The sequence below is a fragment of the Mytilus galloprovincialis genome, unplaced genomic scaffold (assembly GCF_965363235.1).
Source record: "Mytilus galloprovincialis unplaced genomic scaffold, xbMytGall1.hap1.1 HAP1_SCAFFOLD_211, whole genome shotgun sequence".
NCBI lineage: Eukaryota > Metazoa > Mollusca > Bivalvia > Mytilida > Mytilidae > Mytilus > Mytilus galloprovincialis.
In genome coordinates, this window is record NW_027468135.1 from 24,538 (window position 1) to 40,812 (window position 16,275).

A 16,275-nucleotide genomic window follows, 5' to 3' on the forward strand; every position below is an offset into this window, starting at 1 on the left:
ACGTATTGTTATTAAAACTAAGAATGGAAGTATTTATCTCTTTAAGTTCATTAGACATAATAGATACTTTAGACTTGAGGTTACATAATCCAGATGCACGACTGTCGCTAATCTTTGTAATTCTGATTATTTCAGAATCAAGTCTGGATTTTGTTTCATTGGATAATGTAGTAGTTTTATCTAGTTTGGTTTTTATGTTGCTGATCTTATTTTCATTTTGACCAACAACTGACTTAAGATTGTTCATTGACTCGATGGTGCCACGCATAGTGCTTTCGTTGTTTTTTTGATATTGGGATAATTCTGTTAGATTATCAATATTTGTTTTCTGTGTCTTTTCAAAATTGGCAACAGCGTCATTCAACATACTGTTTTTTGAGCGAATTATATTCAGCTGACTTTGAATGTTTATGTGACGTTCCTTTTGCTTATTCAACTCGGTATGTAGCTTTTTGTTCTCAGTGTACAATCCGTCTATTCGGTTAGTAAGGTTTGAGACAGTTTTAGAGTTAGATGCTTTTATTTCGAGGACAGTACTTTCTAATTGGATAAGTTTTTCACGGAGGATGGTGTCGAAGTTTGGTGCTGAAGTAGTAACATCAACGTCGATATTTGACAAATTGGTCGACACGGATCTAGAGCTAAAAGTTTCTTTAAGATCATCGCAAAATTCACCCCTTGATGCTAGCCGTAGTGCGTAACAGTCGCGCCCAAGTTTATTTACTAGTGGTTCACCAGTTTTTCCTCTCGGATTAACTCTCCGTTTCAAGACTGGACATTGAATAGGGAAGTCTTCTCTACATTTTGCAACTTTGAAATAGTATAATCTAAGTTGTTCAAGCGTATCAGTGTCATTTTGGCATATTTCAAGTAAGGAAGCAATAAACGAATCTTTGGGTAGACCATTACATTCAGAGTCAATACGATCAGTAATGATTTGAGATGGATCTGATAAGGAGACTAAGTTTGTATCACTTGCGTCGTTAAGGAAGTATTTCACTAACTGTTGTGATTCATTTATCAGACCAGATTGCGAATCATGACAAATAAAGTTACTAGTATTCGAAAAACTATCGTGTGATGGTTGTAACGCACAGTTTTGTAATTCAGTATATATTAAATCAACAGGCGAATGACAACAAGTACTCATATCCATTGTCTAACGGTACATGTATATAGGTATACACTTGTAGGTGATAAATACAGTTCACTGTTTTTTCAATCAATCGATGTAAAATGAAGAAATGGAATACATCTTTTCGAGAGCAAATGTTTTCATTTTGTTGTTGAATGTATGATGTATGAGTGTAAAAGAACAATCTCACCAAATATGACGAACTTTGGAATTCTAGAAATCCAATAACTTTGAAGAAAACAGCAGATCAAAAATTTCCCAATCTGACATGAAAGGGGACACAATCCATTCTCAGGACATACACTCGAATCGACACAATTTCCTTATTTCGTTCATATCGGACTCTATTCATTTTCAATGCTGAAAGACTACCGAAAAATTGAGTATTGGCGACATTCAAAAATTAATGGAGGACCCGGGCATCGATCCCGGTACCTCTCGCATGCTAAGCGAGCGCTCTACCATGTGAGCTAGTCCCCCTCTTGGGTAATATGTCATTAAATAACGCCTTTATGCGTACAGATGTCATTCAGTCACTTTATCGGTTCTAACTACAGTTCGAAGTAGTCTCGAGAGCTACATTTGTAGACAAGGAGAAATAGGTGATCAAGGAAAAGGCAATCAAGGATCTAATGAAGATTTATTTATATTTAGCACAATTACGTGATATGCCTACAACTGCTTTGGCGGTCGGTCGTTAAAACAAAATGAATAAGCTAGGTTGAAACGTGGTACATGCATAAAAAGCCGCTAATGTGCATTCGCTAAAATTCCTCGAACAGTGGTAATATTTGAGAGTGAAATGGGACCAAAAAATATCCCGTGAGGCGGAGTCGAACCACCGACCTAGAGATTCCAGATTTTCTTATTCCACTACAGTCTCCCGCTCTACCAACTGAGCTATCACGGGGTCTGTATACATATGGTTAAATTGATGATTTATACGTATTTGGGTGTATTGTACATTTAGTAATAAAAACAAACAAAAAAGCGCCATCAATTGAATCTGAAACGTATATTCGGGGAAGGAGGGGCGATAATTCATTAAGATATTTCAATTAGCAAGAGTAGCAGAGAAAACAAGTAAGTAGAATGACGGATCGGTTGCGCTTAACATATCGCCTACAGCAATCAATACTATGAATTTGCGGATGCGTTCAATATATTAACAAGATAGCAGTGAGCGTTAAGTACCTAAAAATGATAGTCGTTACTAAGTCCTCGGTAGTATAGTGGTTAGTATCCCCGCCTGTCACGCGGGAGACCGGGGTTCGATTCCCCGCCGGGGAGGACATTATTTTTTACTTGGCTTTGGATTTTCATTCTTTAATTGTCAATTTGACCGGTATAGTAACACCGGAAAATACCTGTGTGAGGGTTTGAAACCAATCCAACTGTCATATTGTTTATGCCGTAGCATCTCTAGTTCATTTTACCAGACGACCAGTTAAGTTTTGAACACGTTCCCAACCTTCAAATTTGTCTACTTTTTAAGCATTCATGAGCATATTTTTGAAAAAAGATGCAAAGATAAACTAAACCTGACCATCACTGACATCAGTAATCCTTTATGACAGATTATTTACTCATTATTATAATATATCCCGAATGTGGTGAACGAGTCGAACTAATCACATTAAAATAAACATGAGTATGTCAATGCATGAAGAATTCTTGTAACATGTGTAAGGGCAGGACATACACTCGAATCGACACAATTTCCTTATTTCGTTCATATCGGACTCTATTCATTTTCAATGCTGAAAGACTACCGAAAAATTGAGTATTGTCGACATTCAAAAATTAATGGAGGACCCGGGCATCGATCCCGGTACCTCTCGCATGCTAAGCGAGCGCTCTACCATGTGAGCTAGTCCCCCTCTTGGGTAATATGTCATTAAATAACGCCTTTATGCGTACAGATGTCATTCAGTCACTTTATCGGTTCTAACTACAGTTCGAAGTAGTCTCGAGAGCTACATTTGTAGACAAGGAGAAATAGGTGATCAAGGAAAAGGCAATCAAGGATCTAATGAAGATTTATTTATACAGTGATTTTGCTAGCGCTCGTCACTTTCGTATTTTACGAAAGGGTTTTCTCATTGACGAAAATATTTCAAATCAATTTCGTCACTTTAATTTTGAAAGTGTAAAAAAATAAATTCGCAATAAAAATTATAAATCTACCTGTCTTCATGTTTTTGACAAGTTTATGACCTCCAGGTTATTAACATTTTCAACAGGTGTTACAAGTTGTGATTACAACTAATCCGCTTATCGCCATCGGATGGGTCACTAATCCGTTAATTATTAATAAACCCCATAATTGAATGACCATCATAATTATTTCCCCAGGAAAATCAGCCTGTCGGCATTTCAACAACCAGGAGTATAGTTTCGTCATTTAATCAAAAATGTAACAACCCGGACAGTTCGCATTTGAATTTCAATATTTCTCAAACGATTACAATCCGAAGTTCGTTTGTCGTAGATTCGTCATTCGAAGGCATTTTCGTCATATTTGATTTAAATTTTCAGCAAAAACTTTCGGCAATTTCCATTTAAAAAAAAAGAACTTTAATGTGTTTATTCAAAACTTTCACGAGTTAAACAGGTGCTTCCTGTATTGTGTTCTACGCATGCGTGAAAGTATTCCTTTGACTATTTATAGACATTTAAAAACGTAAAATACGAAATCAGTTAGAATCAATTAAACGAAAGAGACAAATATATATCTCTTACTAAAGGAATTTAAATCGAAAAATGATAATATTCTGATGAATCCGGACTCGTTTTGATTTTAATATCCATGTGCCACTTCCCGTTTTCGTTTCATCTTAACAAAACCGAAAGTAGAAAACGTGATCTATTGTTGATTTGTTTACAACCTCCTTTCAGTCATTATAATAGTTCCAAAAAGGATTTTACACATTTCCAACTTGATAGAAATGATTTCCAAATATCGATTTAGATCTTTTATAATGATAATGATTATCAGTGGCGGATGCAGGAATTTTCGAAAGGGGGGTGCTAGCCCAGGGCAAAGGGGGGGTGCAGGGGGGGGTGCAAACATATGTCCCGATTCAAATGCATTGATCGGCCAAAATAAAGGGGGGGTGCGGACCCCCGGAACCCCCCCTCTGGATCCGCCACTGATTATGCAGTGAAATAATCATTGTAAGTTAATTTCTGCGGTGATTCCTTGTTTAAAAAAAATAGAATCCAACTTTTGTTGATCAGGAATGACCCCTGGAACAAACTGAAGAGAAATTGTGAACTAAATTTCTGGATTCTATGTCAGAATCTTTCATAATAATGGCCAATACAGTCAAATCATACAATAAGTGCCAATCATGCTGGTGACTCAATCCCTTAAAATCTGACAAAGTCAAAAGATGAAGCTAGTAATATACATCATTGGTCCCTTGCTTTTACACAAAATAAGGTTGATTTTAATAGCGCGAAAAAGTGACTAAAGCCCTCAAAATCCTAGCTTAAACCCTGATTTATATTTAGCACAATTACGTGATATGCCTACAACTGCTTTGGCGGTCGGTCGTTAAAACAAAATGAATAAGCTAGGTTGAAACGTGGTACATGCATAAAAAGCCGCTAATGTGCATTCGCTAAAATTCCTCGAACAGTGGTAATATTTGAGAGTGAAATGGGACCAAAAAATATCCCGTGAGGCGGAGTCGAACCACCGACCTAGAGATTCCAGATTTTCTTATTCCACTACAGTCTCCCGCTCTACCAACTGAGCTATCACGGGGTCTGTATACATATGGTTAAATTGATGATTTATACGTATTTGGGTGTATTGTACATTTAGTAATAAAAACAAACAAAAAAGCGCCATCAATTGAATCTGAAACGTATATTCGGGGAAGGAGGGGCGATAATTCATTAAGATATTTCAATTAGCAAGAGTAGCAGAGAAAACAAGTAAGTAGAATGACGGATCGGTTGCGCTTAACATATCGCCTACAGCAATCAATACTATGAATTTGCGGATGCGTTCAATATATTAACAAGATAGCAGTGAGCGTTAAGTACCTAAAAATGATAGTCGTTACTAAGTCCTCGGTAGTATAGTGGTTAGTATCCCCGCCTGTCACGCGGGAGACCGGGGTTCGATTCCCCGCCGGGGAGGACATTATTTTTTACTTGGCTTTGGATTTTCATTCTTTAATTGTCAATTTGACCGGTATAGTAACACCGGAAAATACCTGTGTGAGGGTTTGAAACCAATCCAACTGTCATATTGTTTATGCCGTAGCATCTCTAGTTCATTTTACCAGACGACCAGTTAAGTTTTGAACACGTTCCCAACCTTCAAATTTGTCTACTTTTTAAGCATTCATGAGCATATTTTTGAAAAAAGATGCAAAGATAAACTAAACCTGACCATCACTGACATCAGTAATCCTTTATGACAGATTATTTACTCATTATTATAATATATCCCGAATGTGGTGAACGAGTCGAACTAATCACATTAAAATAAACATGAGTATGTCAATGCATGAAGAATTCTTGTAACATGTGTAAGGGCAGGACATACACTCGAATCGACACAATTTCCTTATTTCGTTCATATCGGACTCTATTCATTTTCAATGCTGAAAGACTACCGAAAAATTGAGTATTGGCGACATTCAAAAATTAATGGAGGACCCGGGCATCGATCCCGGTACCTCTCGCATGCTAAGCGAGCGCTCTACCATGTGAGCTAGTCCCCCTCTTGGGTAATATGTCATTAAATAACGCCTTTATGCGTACAGATGTCATTCAGTCACTTTATCGGTTCTAACTACAGTTCGAAGTAGTCTCGAGAGCTACATTTGTAGACAAGGAGAAATAGGTGATCAAGGAAAAGGCAATCAAGGATCTAATGAAGATTTATTTATATTTAGCACAATTACGTGATATGCCTACAACTGCTTTGGCGGTCGGTCGTTAAAACAAAATGAATAAGCTAGGTTGAAACGTGGTACATGCATAAAAAGCCGCTAATGTGCATTCGCTAAAATTCCTCGAACAGTTGTAATATTTGAGAGTGAAATGGGACCAAAAAATATCCCGTGAGGCGGAGTCGAACCACCGACCTAGAGATTCCAGATTTTCTTATTCCACTACAGTCTCCCGCTCTACCAACTGAGCTATCACGGGGTCTGTATACATATGGTTAAATTGATGATTTATACGTATTTGGGTGTATTGTACATTTAGTAATAAAAACAAACAAAAAAGCGCCATCAATTGAATCTGAAACGTATATTCGGGGAAGGAGGGGCGATAATTCATTAAGATATTTCAATTAGCAAGAGTAGCAGAGAAAACAAGTAAGTAGAATGACGGATCGGTTGCGCTTAACATATCGCCTACAGCAATCAATACTATGAATTTGCGGATGCGTTCAATATATTAACAAGATAGCAGTGAGCGTTAAGTACCTAAAAATGATAGTCGTTACTAAGTCCTCGGTAGTATAGTGGTTAGTATCCCCGCCTGTCACGCGGGAGACCGGGGTTCGATTCCCCGCCGGGGAGGACATTATTTTTTACTTGGCTTTGGATTTTCATTCTTTAATTGTCAATTTGACCGGTATAGTAACACCGGAAAATACCTGTGTGAGGGTTTGAAACCAATCCAACTGTCATATTGTTTATGCCGTAGCATCTCTAGTTCATTTTACCAGACGACCAGTTAAGTTTTGAACACGTTCCCAACCTTCAAATTTGTCTACTTTTTAAGCATTCATGAGCATATTTTTGAAAAAAGATGCAAAGATAAACTAAACCTGACCATCACTGACATCAGTAATCCTTTATGACAGATTATTTACTCATTATTATAATATATCCCGAATGTGGTGAACGAGTCGAACTAATCACATTAAAATAAACATGAGTATGTCAATGCATGAAGAATTCTTGTAACATGTGTAAGGGCAGGACATACACTCGAATCGACACAATTTCCTTATTTCGTTCATATCGGACTCTATTCATTTTCAATGCTGAAAGACTACCGAAAAATTGAGTATTGGCGACATTCAAAAATTAATGGAGGACCCGGGCATCGATCCCGGTACCTCTCGCATGCTAAGCGAGCGCTCTACCATGTGAGCTAGTCCCCCTCTTGGGTAATATGTCATTAAATAACGCCTTTATGCGTACAGATGTCATTCAGTCACTTTATCGGTTCTAACTACAGTTCGAAGTAGTCTCGAGAGCTACATTTGTAGACAAGGAGAAATAGGTGATCAAGGAAAAGGCAATCAAGGATCTAATGAAGATTTATTTATATTTAGCACAATTACGTGATATGCCTACAACTGCTTTGGCGGTCGGTCGTTAAAACAAAATGAATAAGCTAGGTTGAAACGTGGTACATGCATAAAAAGCCGCTAATGTGCATTCGCTAAAATTCCTCGAACAGTGGTAATATTTGAGAGTGAAATGGGACCAAAAAATATCCCGTGAGGCGGAGTCGAACCACCGACCTAGAGATTCCAGATTTTCTTATTCCACTACAGTCTCCCGCTCTACCAACTGAGCTATCACGGGGTCTGTATACATATGGTTAAATTGATGATTTATACGTATTTGGGTGTATTGTACATTTAGTAATAAAAACAAACAAAAAAGCGCCATCAATTGAATCTGAAACGTATATTCGGGGAAGGAGGGGCGATAATTCATTAAGATATTTCAATTAGCAAGAGTAGCAGAGAAAACAAGTAAGTAGAATGACGGATCGGTTGCGCTTAACATATCGCCTACAGCAATCAATACTATGAATTTGCGGATGCGTTCAATATATTAACAAGATAGCAGTGAGCGTTAAGTACCTAAAAATGATAGTCGTTACTAAGTCCTCGGTAGTATAGTGGTTAGTATCCCCGCCTGTCACGCGGGAGACCGGGGTTCGATTCCCCGCCGGGGAGGACATTATTTTTTACTTGGCTTTGGATTTTCATTCTTTAATTGTCAATTTGACCGGTATAGTAACACCGGAAAATACCTGTGTGAGGGTTTGAAACCAATCCAACTGTCATATTGTTTATGCCGTAGCATCTCTAGTTCATTTTACCAGACGACCAGTTAAGTTTTGAACACGTTCCCAACCTTCAAATTTGTCTACTTTTTAAGCATTCATGAGCATATTTTTGAAAAAAGATGCAAAGATAAACTAAACCTGACCATCACTGACATCAGTAATCCTTTATGACAGATTATTTACTCATTATTATAATATATCCCGAATGTGGTGAACGAGTCGAACTAATCACATTAAAATAAACATGAGTATGTCAATGCATGAAGAATTCTTGTAACATGTGTAAGGGCAGGACATACACTCGAATCGACACAATTTCCTTATTTCGTTCATATCGGACTCTATTCATTTTCAATGCTGAAAGACTACCGAAAAATTGAGTATTGGCGACATTCAAAAATTAATGGAGGACCCGGGCATCGATCCCGGTACCTCTCGCATGCTAAGCGAGCGCTCTACCATGTGAGCTAGTCCCCCTCTTGGGTAATATGTCATTAAATAACGCCTTTATGCGTACAGATGTCATTCAGTCACTTTATCGGTTCTAACTACAGTTCGAAGTAGTCTCGAGAGCTACATTTGTAGACAAGGAGAAATAGGTGATCAAGGAAAAGGCAATCAAGGATCTAATGAAGATTTATTTATATTTAGCACAATTACGTGATATGCCTACAACTGCTTTGGCGGTCGGTCGTTAAAACAAAATGAATAAGCTAGGTTGAAACGTGGTACATGCATAAAAAGCCGCTAATGTGCATTCGCTAAAATTCCTCGAACAGTGGTAATATTTGAGAGTGAAATGGGACCAAAAAATATCCCGTGAGGCGGAGTCGAACCACCGACCTAGAGATTCCAGATTTTCTTATTCCACTACAGTCTCCCGCTCTACCAACTGAGCTATCACGGGGTCTGTATACATATGGTTAAATTGATGATTTATACGTATTTGGGTGTATTGTACATTTAGTAATAAAAACAAACAAAAAAGCGCCATCAATTGAATCTGAAACGTATATTCGGGGAAGGAGGGGCGATAATTCATTAAGATATTTCAATTAGCAAGAGTAGCAGAGAAAACAAGTAAGTAGAATGACGGATCGGTTGCGCTTAACATATCGCCTACAGCAATCAATACTATGAATTTGCGGATGCGTTCAATATATTAACAAGATAGCAGTGAGCGTTAAGTACCTAAAAATGATAGTCGTTACTAAGTCCTCGGTAGTATAGTGGTTAGTATCCCCGCCTGTCACGCGGGAGACCGGGGTTCGATTCCCCGCCGGGGAGGACATTATTTTTTACTTGGCTTTGGATTTTCATTCTTTAATTGTCAATTTGACCGGTATAGTAACACCGGAAAATACCTGTGTGAGGGTTTGAAACCAATCCAACTGTCATATTGTTTATGCCGTAGCATCTCTAGTTCATTTTACCAGACGACCAGTTAAGTTTTGAACACGTTCCCAACCTTCAAATTTGTCTACTTTTTAAGCATTCATGAGCATATTTTTGAAAAAAGATGCAAAGATAAACTAAACCTGACCATCACTGACATCAGTAATCCTTTATGACAGATTATTTACTCATTATTATAATATATCCCGAATGTGGTGAACGAGTCGAACTAATCACATTAAAATAAACATGAGTATGTCAATGCATGAAGAATTCTTGTAACATGTGTAAGGGCAGGACATACACTCGAATCGACACAATTTCCTTATTTCGTTCATATCGGACTCTATTCATTTTCAATGCTGAAAGACTACCGAAAAATTGAGTATTGGCGACATTCAAAAATTAATGGAGGACCCGGGCATCGATCCCGGTACCTCTCGCATGCTAAGCGAGCGCTCTACCATGTGAGCTAGTCCCCCTCTTGGGTAATATGTCATTAAATAACGCCTTTATGCGTACAGATGTCATTCAGTCACTTTATCGGTTCTAACTACAGTTCGAAGTAGTCTCGAGAGCTACATTTGTAGACAAGGAGAAATAGGTGATCAAGGAAAAGGCAATCAAGGATCTAATGAAGATTTATTTATATTTAGCACAATTACGTGATATGCCTACAACTGCTTTGGCGGTCGGTCGTTAAAACAAAATGAATAAGCTAGGTTGAAACGTGGTACATGCATAAAAAGCCGCTAATGTGCATTCGCTAAAATTCCTCGAACAGTGGTAATATTTGAGAGTGAAATGGGACCAAAAAATATCCCGTGAGGCGGAGTCGAACCACCGACCTAGAGATTCCAGATTTTCTTATTCCACTACAGTCTCCCGCTCTACCAACTGAGCTATCACGGGGTCTGTATACATATGGTTAAATTGATGATTTATACGTATTTGGGTGTATTGTACATTTAGTAATAAAAACAAACAAAAAAGCGCCATCAATTGAATCTGAAACGTATATTCGGGGAAGGAGGGGCGATAATTCATTAAGATATTTCAATTAGCAAGAGTAGCAGAGAAAACAAGTAAGTAGAATGACGGATCGGTTGCGCTTAACATATCGCCTACAGCAATCAATACTATGAATTTGCGGATGCGTTCAATATATTAACAAGATAGCAGTGAGCGTTAAGTACCTAAAAATGATAGTCGTTACTAAGTCCTCGGTAGTATAGTGGTTAGTATCCCCGCCTGTCACGCGGGAGACCGGGGTTCGATTCCCCGCCGGGGAGGACATTATTTTTTACTTGGCTTTGGATTTTCATTCTTTAATTGTCAATTTGACCGGTATAGTAACACCGGAAAATACCTGTGTGAGGGTTTGAAACCAATCCAACTGTCATATTGTTTATGCCGTAGCATCTCTAGTTCATTTTACCAGACGACCAGTTAAGTTTTGAACACGTTCCCAACCTTCAAATTTGTCTACTTTTTAAGCATTCATGAGCATATTTTTGAAAAAAGATGCAAAGATAAACTAAACCTGACCATCACTGACATCAGTAATCCTTTATGACAGATTATTTACTCATTATTATAATATATCCCGAATGTGGTGAACGAGTCGAACTAATCACATTAAAATAAACATGAGTATGTCAATGCATGAAGAATTCTTGTAACATGTGTAAGGGCAGGACATACACTCGAATCGACACAATTTCCTTATTTCGTTCATATCGGACTCTATTCATTTTCAATGCTGAAAGACTACCGAAAAATTGAGTATTGGCGACATTCAAAAATTAATGGAGGACCCGGGCATCGATCCCGGTACCTCTCGCATGCTAAGCGAGCGCTCTACCATGTGAGCTAGTCCCCCTCTTGGGTAATATGTCATTAAATAACGCCTTTATGCGTACAGATGTCATTCAGTCACTTTATCGGTTCTAACTACAGTTCGAAGTAGTCTCGAGAGCTACATTTGTAGACAAGGAGAAATAGGTGATCAAGGAAAAGGCAATCAAGGATCTAATGAAGATTTATTTATATTTAGCACAATTACGTGATATGCCTACAACTGCTTTGGCGGTCGGTCGTTAAAACAAAATGAATAAGCTAGGTTGAAACGTGGTACATGCATAAAAAGCCGCTAATGTGCATTCGCTAAAATTCCTCGAACAGTGGTAATATTTGAGAGTGAAATGGGACCAAAAAATATCCCGTGAGGCGGAGTCGAACCACCGACCTAGAGATTCCAGATTTTCTTATTCCACTACAGTCTCCCGCTCTACCAACTGAGCTATCACGGGGTCTGTATACATATGGTTAAATTGATGATTTATACGTATTTGGGTGTATTGTACATTTAGTAATAAAAACAAACAAAAAAGCGCCATCAATTGAATCTGAAACGTATATTCGGGGAAGGAGGGGCGATAATTCATTAAGATATTTCAATTAGCAAGAGTAGCAGAGAAAACAAGTAAGTAGAATGACGGATCGGTTGCGCTTAACATATCGCCTACAGCAATCAATACTATGAATTTGCGGATGCGTTCAATATATTAACAAGATAGCAGTGAGCGTTAAGTACCTAAAAATGATAGTCGTTACTAAGTCCTCGGTAGTATAGTGGTTAGTATCCCCGCCTGTCACGCGGGAGACCGGGGTTCGATTCCCCGCCGGGGAGGACATTATTTTTTACTTGGCTTTGGATTTTCATTCTTTAATTGTCAATTTGACCGGTATAGTAACACCGGAAAATACCTGTGTGAGGGTTTGAAACCAATCCAACTGTCATATTGTTTATGCCGTAGCATCTCTAGTTCATTTTACCAGACGACCAGTTAAGTTTTGAACACGTTCCCAACCTTCAAATTTGTCTACTTTTTAAGCATTCATGAGCATATTTTTGAAAAAAGATGCAAAGATAAACTAAACCTGACCATCACTGACATCAGTAATCCTTTATGACAGATTATTTACTCATTATTATAATATATCCCGAATGTGGTGAACGAGTCGAACTAATCACATTAAAATAAACATGAGTATGTCAATGCATGAAGAATTCTTGTAACATGTGTAAGGGCAGGACATACACTCGAATCGACACAATTTCCTTATTTCGTTCATATCGGACTCTATTCATTTTCAATGCTGAAAGACTACCGAAAAATTGAGTATTGGCGACATTCAAAAATTAATGGAGGACCCGGGCATCGATCCCGGTACCTCTCGCATGCTAAGCGAGCGCTCTACCATGTGAGCTAGTCCCCCTCTTGGGTAATATGTCATTAAATAACGCCTTTATGCGTACAGATGTCATTCAGTCACTTTATCGGTTCTAACTACAGTTCGAAGTAGTCTCGAGAGCTACATTTGTAGACAAGGAGAAATAGGTGATCAAGGAAAAGGCAATCAAGGATCTAATGAAGATTTATTTATATTTAGCACAATTACGTGATATGCCTACAACTGCTTTGGCGGTCGGTCGTTAAAACAAAATGAATAAGCTAGGTTGAAACGTGGTACATGCATAAAAAGCCGCTAATGTGCATTCGCTAAAATTCCTCGAACAGTGGTAATATTTGAGAGTGAAATGGGACCAAAAAATATCCCGTGAGGCGGAGTCGAACCACCGACCTAGAGATTCCAGATTTTCTTATTCCACTACAGTCTCCCGCTCTACCAACTGAGCTATCACGGGGTCTGTATACATATGGTTAAATTGATGATTTATACGTATTTGGGTGTATTGTACATTTAGTAATAAAAACAAACAAAAAAGCGCCATCAATTGAATCTGAAACGTATATTCGGGGAAGGAGGGGCGATAATTCATTAAGATATTTCAATTAGCAAGAGTAGCAGAGAAAACAAGTAAGTAGAATGACGGATCGGTTGCGCTTAACATATCGCCTACAGCAATCAATACTATGAATTTGCGGATGCGTTCAATATATTAACAAGATAGCAGTGAGCGTTAAGTACCTAAAAATGATAGTCGTTACTAAGTCCTCGGTAGTATAGTGGTTAGTATCCCCGCCTGTCACGCGGGAGACCGGGGTTCGATTCCCCGCCGGGGAGGACATTATTTTTTACTTGGCTTTGGATTTTCATTCTTTAATTGTCAATTTGACCGGTATAGTAACACCGGAAAATACCTGTGTGAGGGTTTGAAACCAATCCAACTGTCATATTGTTTATGCCGTAGCATCTCTAGTTCATTTTACCAGACGACCAGTTAAGTTTTGAACACGTTCCCAACCTTCAAATTTGTCTACTTTTTAAGCATTCATGAGCATATTTTTGAAAAAAGATGCAAAGATAAACTAAACCTGACCATCACTGACATCAGTAATCCTTTATGACAGATTATTTACTCATTATTATAATATATCCCGAATGTGGTGAACGAGTCGAACTAATCACATTAAAATAAACATGAGTATGTCAATGCATGAAGAATTCTTGTAACATGTGTAAGGGCAGGACATACACTCGAATCGACACAATTTCCTTATTTCGTTCATATCGGACTCTATTCATTTTCAATGCTGAAAGACTACCGAAAAATTGAGTATTGGCGACATTCAAAAATTAATGGAGGACCCGGGCATCGATCCCGGTACCTCTCGCATGCTAAGCGAGCGCTCTACCATGTGAGCTAGTCCCCCTCTTGGGTAATATGTCATTAAATAACGCCTTTATGCGTACAGATGTCATTCAGTCACTTTATCGGTTCTAACTACAGTTCGAAGTAGTCTCGAGAGCTACATTTGTAGACAAGGAGAAATAGGTGATCAAGGAAAAGGCAATCAAGGATCTAATGAAGATTTATTTATATTTAGCACAATTACGTGATATGCCTACAACTGCTTTGGCGGTCGGTCGTTAAAACAAAATGAATAAGCTAGGTTGAAACGTGGTACATGCATAAAAAGCCGCTAATGTGCATTCGCTAAAATTCCTCGAACAGTGGTAATATTTGAGAGTGAAATGGGACCAAAAAATATCCCGTGAGGCGGAGTCGAACCACCGACCTAGAGATTCCAGATTTTCTTATTCCACTACAGTCTCCCGCTCTACCAACTGAGCTATCACGGGGTCTGTATACATATGGTTAAATTGATGATTTATACGTATTTGGGTGTATTGTACATTTAGTAATAAAAACAAACAAAAAAGCGCCATCAATTGAATCTGAAACGTATATTCGGGGAAGGAGGGGCGATAATTCATTAAGATATTTCAATTAGCAAGAGTAGCAGAGAAAACAAGTAAGTAGAATGACGGATCGGTTGCGCTTAACATATCGCCTACAGCAATCAATACTATGAATTTGCGGATGCGTTCAATATATTAACAAGATAGCAGTGAGCGTTAAGTACCTAAAAATGATAGTCGTTACTAAGTCCTCGGTAGTATAGTGGTTAGTATCCCCGCCTGTCACGCGGGAGACCGGGGTTCGATTCCCCGCCGGGGAGGACATTATTTTTTACTTGGCTTTGGATTTTCATTCTTTAATTGTCAATTTGACCGGTATAGTAACACCGGAAAATACCTGTGTGAGGGTTTGAAACCAATCCAACTGTCATATTGTTTATGCCGTAGCATCTCTAGTTCATTTTACCAGACGACCAGTTAAGTTTTGAACACGTTCCCAACCTTCAAATTTGTCTACTTTTTAAGCATTCATGAGCATATTTTTGAAAAAAGATGCAAAGATAAACTAAACCTGACCATCACTGACATCAGTAATCCTTTATGACAGATTATTTACTCATTATTATAATATATCCCGAATGTGGTGAACGAGTCGAACTAATCACATTAAAATAAACATGAGTATGTCAATGCATGAAGAATTCTTGTAACATGTGTAAGGGCAGGACATACACTCGAATCGACACAATTTCCTTATTTCGTTCATATCGGACTCTATTCATTTTCAATGCTGAAAGACTACCGAAAAATTGAGTATTGGCGACATTCAAAAATTAATGGAGGACCCGGGCATCGATCCCGGTACCTCTCGCATGCTAAGCGAGCGCTCTACCATGTGAGCTAGTCCCCCTCTTGGGTAATATGTCATTAAATAACGCCTTTATGCGTACAGATGTCATTCAGTCACTTTATCGGTTCTAACTACAGTTCGAAGTAGTCTCGAGAGCTACATTTGTAGACAAGGAGAAATAGGTGATCAAGGAAAAGGCAATCAAGGATCTAATGAAGATTTATTTATATTTAGCACAATTACGTGATATGCCTACAACTGCTTTGGCGGTCGGTCGTTAAAACAAAATGAATAAGCTAGGTTGAAACGTGGTACATGCATAAAAAGCCGCTAATGTGCATTCGCTAAAATTCCTCGAACAGTTGTAATATTTGAGAGTGAAATGGGACCAAAAAATATCCCGTGAGGCGGAGTCGAACCACCGACCTAGAGATTCCAGATTTTCTTATTCCACTACAGTCTCCCGCTCTACCAACTGAGCTATCACGGGGTCTGTATACATATGGTTAAATTGATGATTTATACGTATTTGGGTGTATTGTACATTTAGTAATAAAAACAAACAAAAAAGCGCCATCAATTGAATCTGAAACGTATATTCGGGGAAGGAGGGGCGATAATTCATTAAGATATTTCAATTAGCAAGAGTAGCAGAGAA

The 16,275-nt window shown here is 38.3% G+C and overlaps 20 non-coding genes across 20 annotated transcripts; all 20 read right to left on the reverse strand.

Annotated features, from left to right (window-relative positions):
* Positions 1 to 1,542: 1,542 nt before the first annotated feature.
* Positions 1,543 to 1,615, reverse strand: Trnaa-agc (transfer RNA alanine (anticodon AGC)). Its single transcript has one exon. It is a non-coding gene; the product is annotated as a tRNA-Ala (tRNA).
* A 338-nt stretch (positions 1,616 to 1,953) lies between these two features.
* On the reverse strand, positions 1,954 to 2,045 carry Trnay-gua (transfer RNA tyrosine (anticodon GUA)). The gene is given in 2 exon segments: positions 1,954 to 1,989; positions 2,009 to 2,045. It is a non-coding gene; the product is annotated as a tRNA-Tyr (tRNA).
* Positions 2,046 to 2,942: 897 nt separating this feature from the next.
* Trnaa-agc (transfer RNA alanine (anticodon AGC)) lies at positions 2,943 to 3,015 on the reverse strand. The gene has a single exon. It is a non-coding gene; the product is annotated as a tRNA-Ala (tRNA).
* A 1,800-nt stretch (positions 3,016 to 4,815) lies between these two features.
* Trnay-gua (transfer RNA tyrosine (anticodon GUA)) lies at positions 4,816 to 4,907 on the reverse strand. The gene is given in 2 exon segments: positions 4,816 to 4,851; positions 4,871 to 4,907. It is a non-coding gene; the product is annotated as a tRNA-Tyr (tRNA).
* Positions 4,908 to 5,804: 897 nt separating this feature from the next.
* Positions 5,805 to 5,877, reverse strand: Trnaa-agc (transfer RNA alanine (anticodon AGC)). The gene has a single exon. It is a non-coding gene; the product is annotated as a tRNA-Ala (tRNA).
* Positions 5,878 to 6,215: 338 nt separating this feature from the next.
* Positions 6,216 to 6,307, reverse strand: Trnay-gua (transfer RNA tyrosine (anticodon GUA)). The gene is given in 2 exon segments: positions 6,216 to 6,251; positions 6,271 to 6,307. It is a non-coding gene; the product is annotated as a tRNA-Tyr (tRNA).
* An 897-nt stretch (positions 6,308 to 7,204) lies between these two features.
* Positions 7,205 to 7,277, reverse strand: Trnaa-agc (transfer RNA alanine (anticodon AGC)). The gene has a single exon. It is a non-coding gene; the product is annotated as a tRNA-Ala (tRNA).
* A 338-nt stretch (positions 7,278 to 7,615) lies between these two features.
* On the reverse strand, positions 7,616 to 7,707 carry Trnay-gua (transfer RNA tyrosine (anticodon GUA)). Its single transcript is given in 2 exon segments — positions 7,616 to 7,651; positions 7,671 to 7,707. It is a non-coding gene; the product is annotated as a tRNA-Tyr (tRNA).
* An 897-nt stretch (positions 7,708 to 8,604) lies between these two features.
* Trnaa-agc (transfer RNA alanine (anticodon AGC)) lies at positions 8,605 to 8,677 on the reverse strand. The gene has a single exon. It is a non-coding gene; the product is annotated as a tRNA-Ala (tRNA).
* A 338-nt stretch (positions 8,678 to 9,015) lies between these two features.
* On the reverse strand, positions 9,016 to 9,107 carry Trnay-gua (transfer RNA tyrosine (anticodon GUA)). The gene is given in 2 exon segments: positions 9,016 to 9,051; positions 9,071 to 9,107. It is a non-coding gene; the product is annotated as a tRNA-Tyr (tRNA).
* Positions 9,108 to 10,004: 897 nt separating this feature from the next.
* On the reverse strand, positions 10,005 to 10,077 carry Trnaa-agc (transfer RNA alanine (anticodon AGC)). Its single transcript has one exon. It is a non-coding gene; the product is annotated as a tRNA-Ala (tRNA).
* A 338-nt stretch (positions 10,078 to 10,415) lies between these two features.
* On the reverse strand, positions 10,416 to 10,507 carry Trnay-gua (transfer RNA tyrosine (anticodon GUA)). The gene is given in 2 exon segments: positions 10,416 to 10,451; positions 10,471 to 10,507. It is a non-coding gene; the product is annotated as a tRNA-Tyr (tRNA).
* Positions 10,508 to 11,404: 897 nt separating this feature from the next.
* On the reverse strand, positions 11,405 to 11,477 carry Trnaa-agc (transfer RNA alanine (anticodon AGC)). Its single transcript has one exon. It is a non-coding gene; the product is annotated as a tRNA-Ala (tRNA).
* Positions 11,478 to 11,815: 338 nt separating this feature from the next.
* On the reverse strand, positions 11,816 to 11,907 carry Trnay-gua (transfer RNA tyrosine (anticodon GUA)). The gene is given in 2 exon segments: positions 11,816 to 11,851; positions 11,871 to 11,907. It is a non-coding gene; the product is annotated as a tRNA-Tyr (tRNA).
* Positions 11,908 to 12,804: 897 nt separating this feature from the next.
* Positions 12,805 to 12,877, reverse strand: Trnaa-agc (transfer RNA alanine (anticodon AGC)). Its single transcript has one exon. It is a non-coding gene; the product is annotated as a tRNA-Ala (tRNA).
* Positions 12,878 to 13,215: 338 nt separating this feature from the next.
* Positions 13,216 to 13,307, reverse strand: Trnay-gua (transfer RNA tyrosine (anticodon GUA)). The gene is given in 2 exon segments: positions 13,216 to 13,251; positions 13,271 to 13,307. It is a non-coding gene; the product is annotated as a tRNA-Tyr (tRNA).
* Positions 13,308 to 14,204: 897 nt separating this feature from the next.
* Trnaa-agc (transfer RNA alanine (anticodon AGC)) lies at positions 14,205 to 14,277 on the reverse strand. The gene has a single exon. It is a non-coding gene; the product is annotated as a tRNA-Ala (tRNA).
* A 338-nt stretch (positions 14,278 to 14,615) lies between these two features.
* Trnay-gua (transfer RNA tyrosine (anticodon GUA)) lies at positions 14,616 to 14,707 on the reverse strand. The gene is given in 2 exon segments: positions 14,616 to 14,651; positions 14,671 to 14,707. It is a non-coding gene; the product is annotated as a tRNA-Tyr (tRNA).
* Positions 14,708 to 15,604: 897 nt separating this feature from the next.
* On the reverse strand, positions 15,605 to 15,677 carry Trnaa-agc (transfer RNA alanine (anticodon AGC)). Its single transcript has one exon. It is a non-coding gene; the product is annotated as a tRNA-Ala (tRNA).
* Positions 15,678 to 16,015: 338 nt separating this feature from the next.
* On the reverse strand, positions 16,016 to 16,107 carry Trnay-gua (transfer RNA tyrosine (anticodon GUA)). The gene is given in 2 exon segments: positions 16,016 to 16,051; positions 16,071 to 16,107. It is a non-coding gene; the product is annotated as a tRNA-Tyr (tRNA).
* Between the last annotated feature and the right edge of the window lie 168 nt (positions 16,108 to 16,275).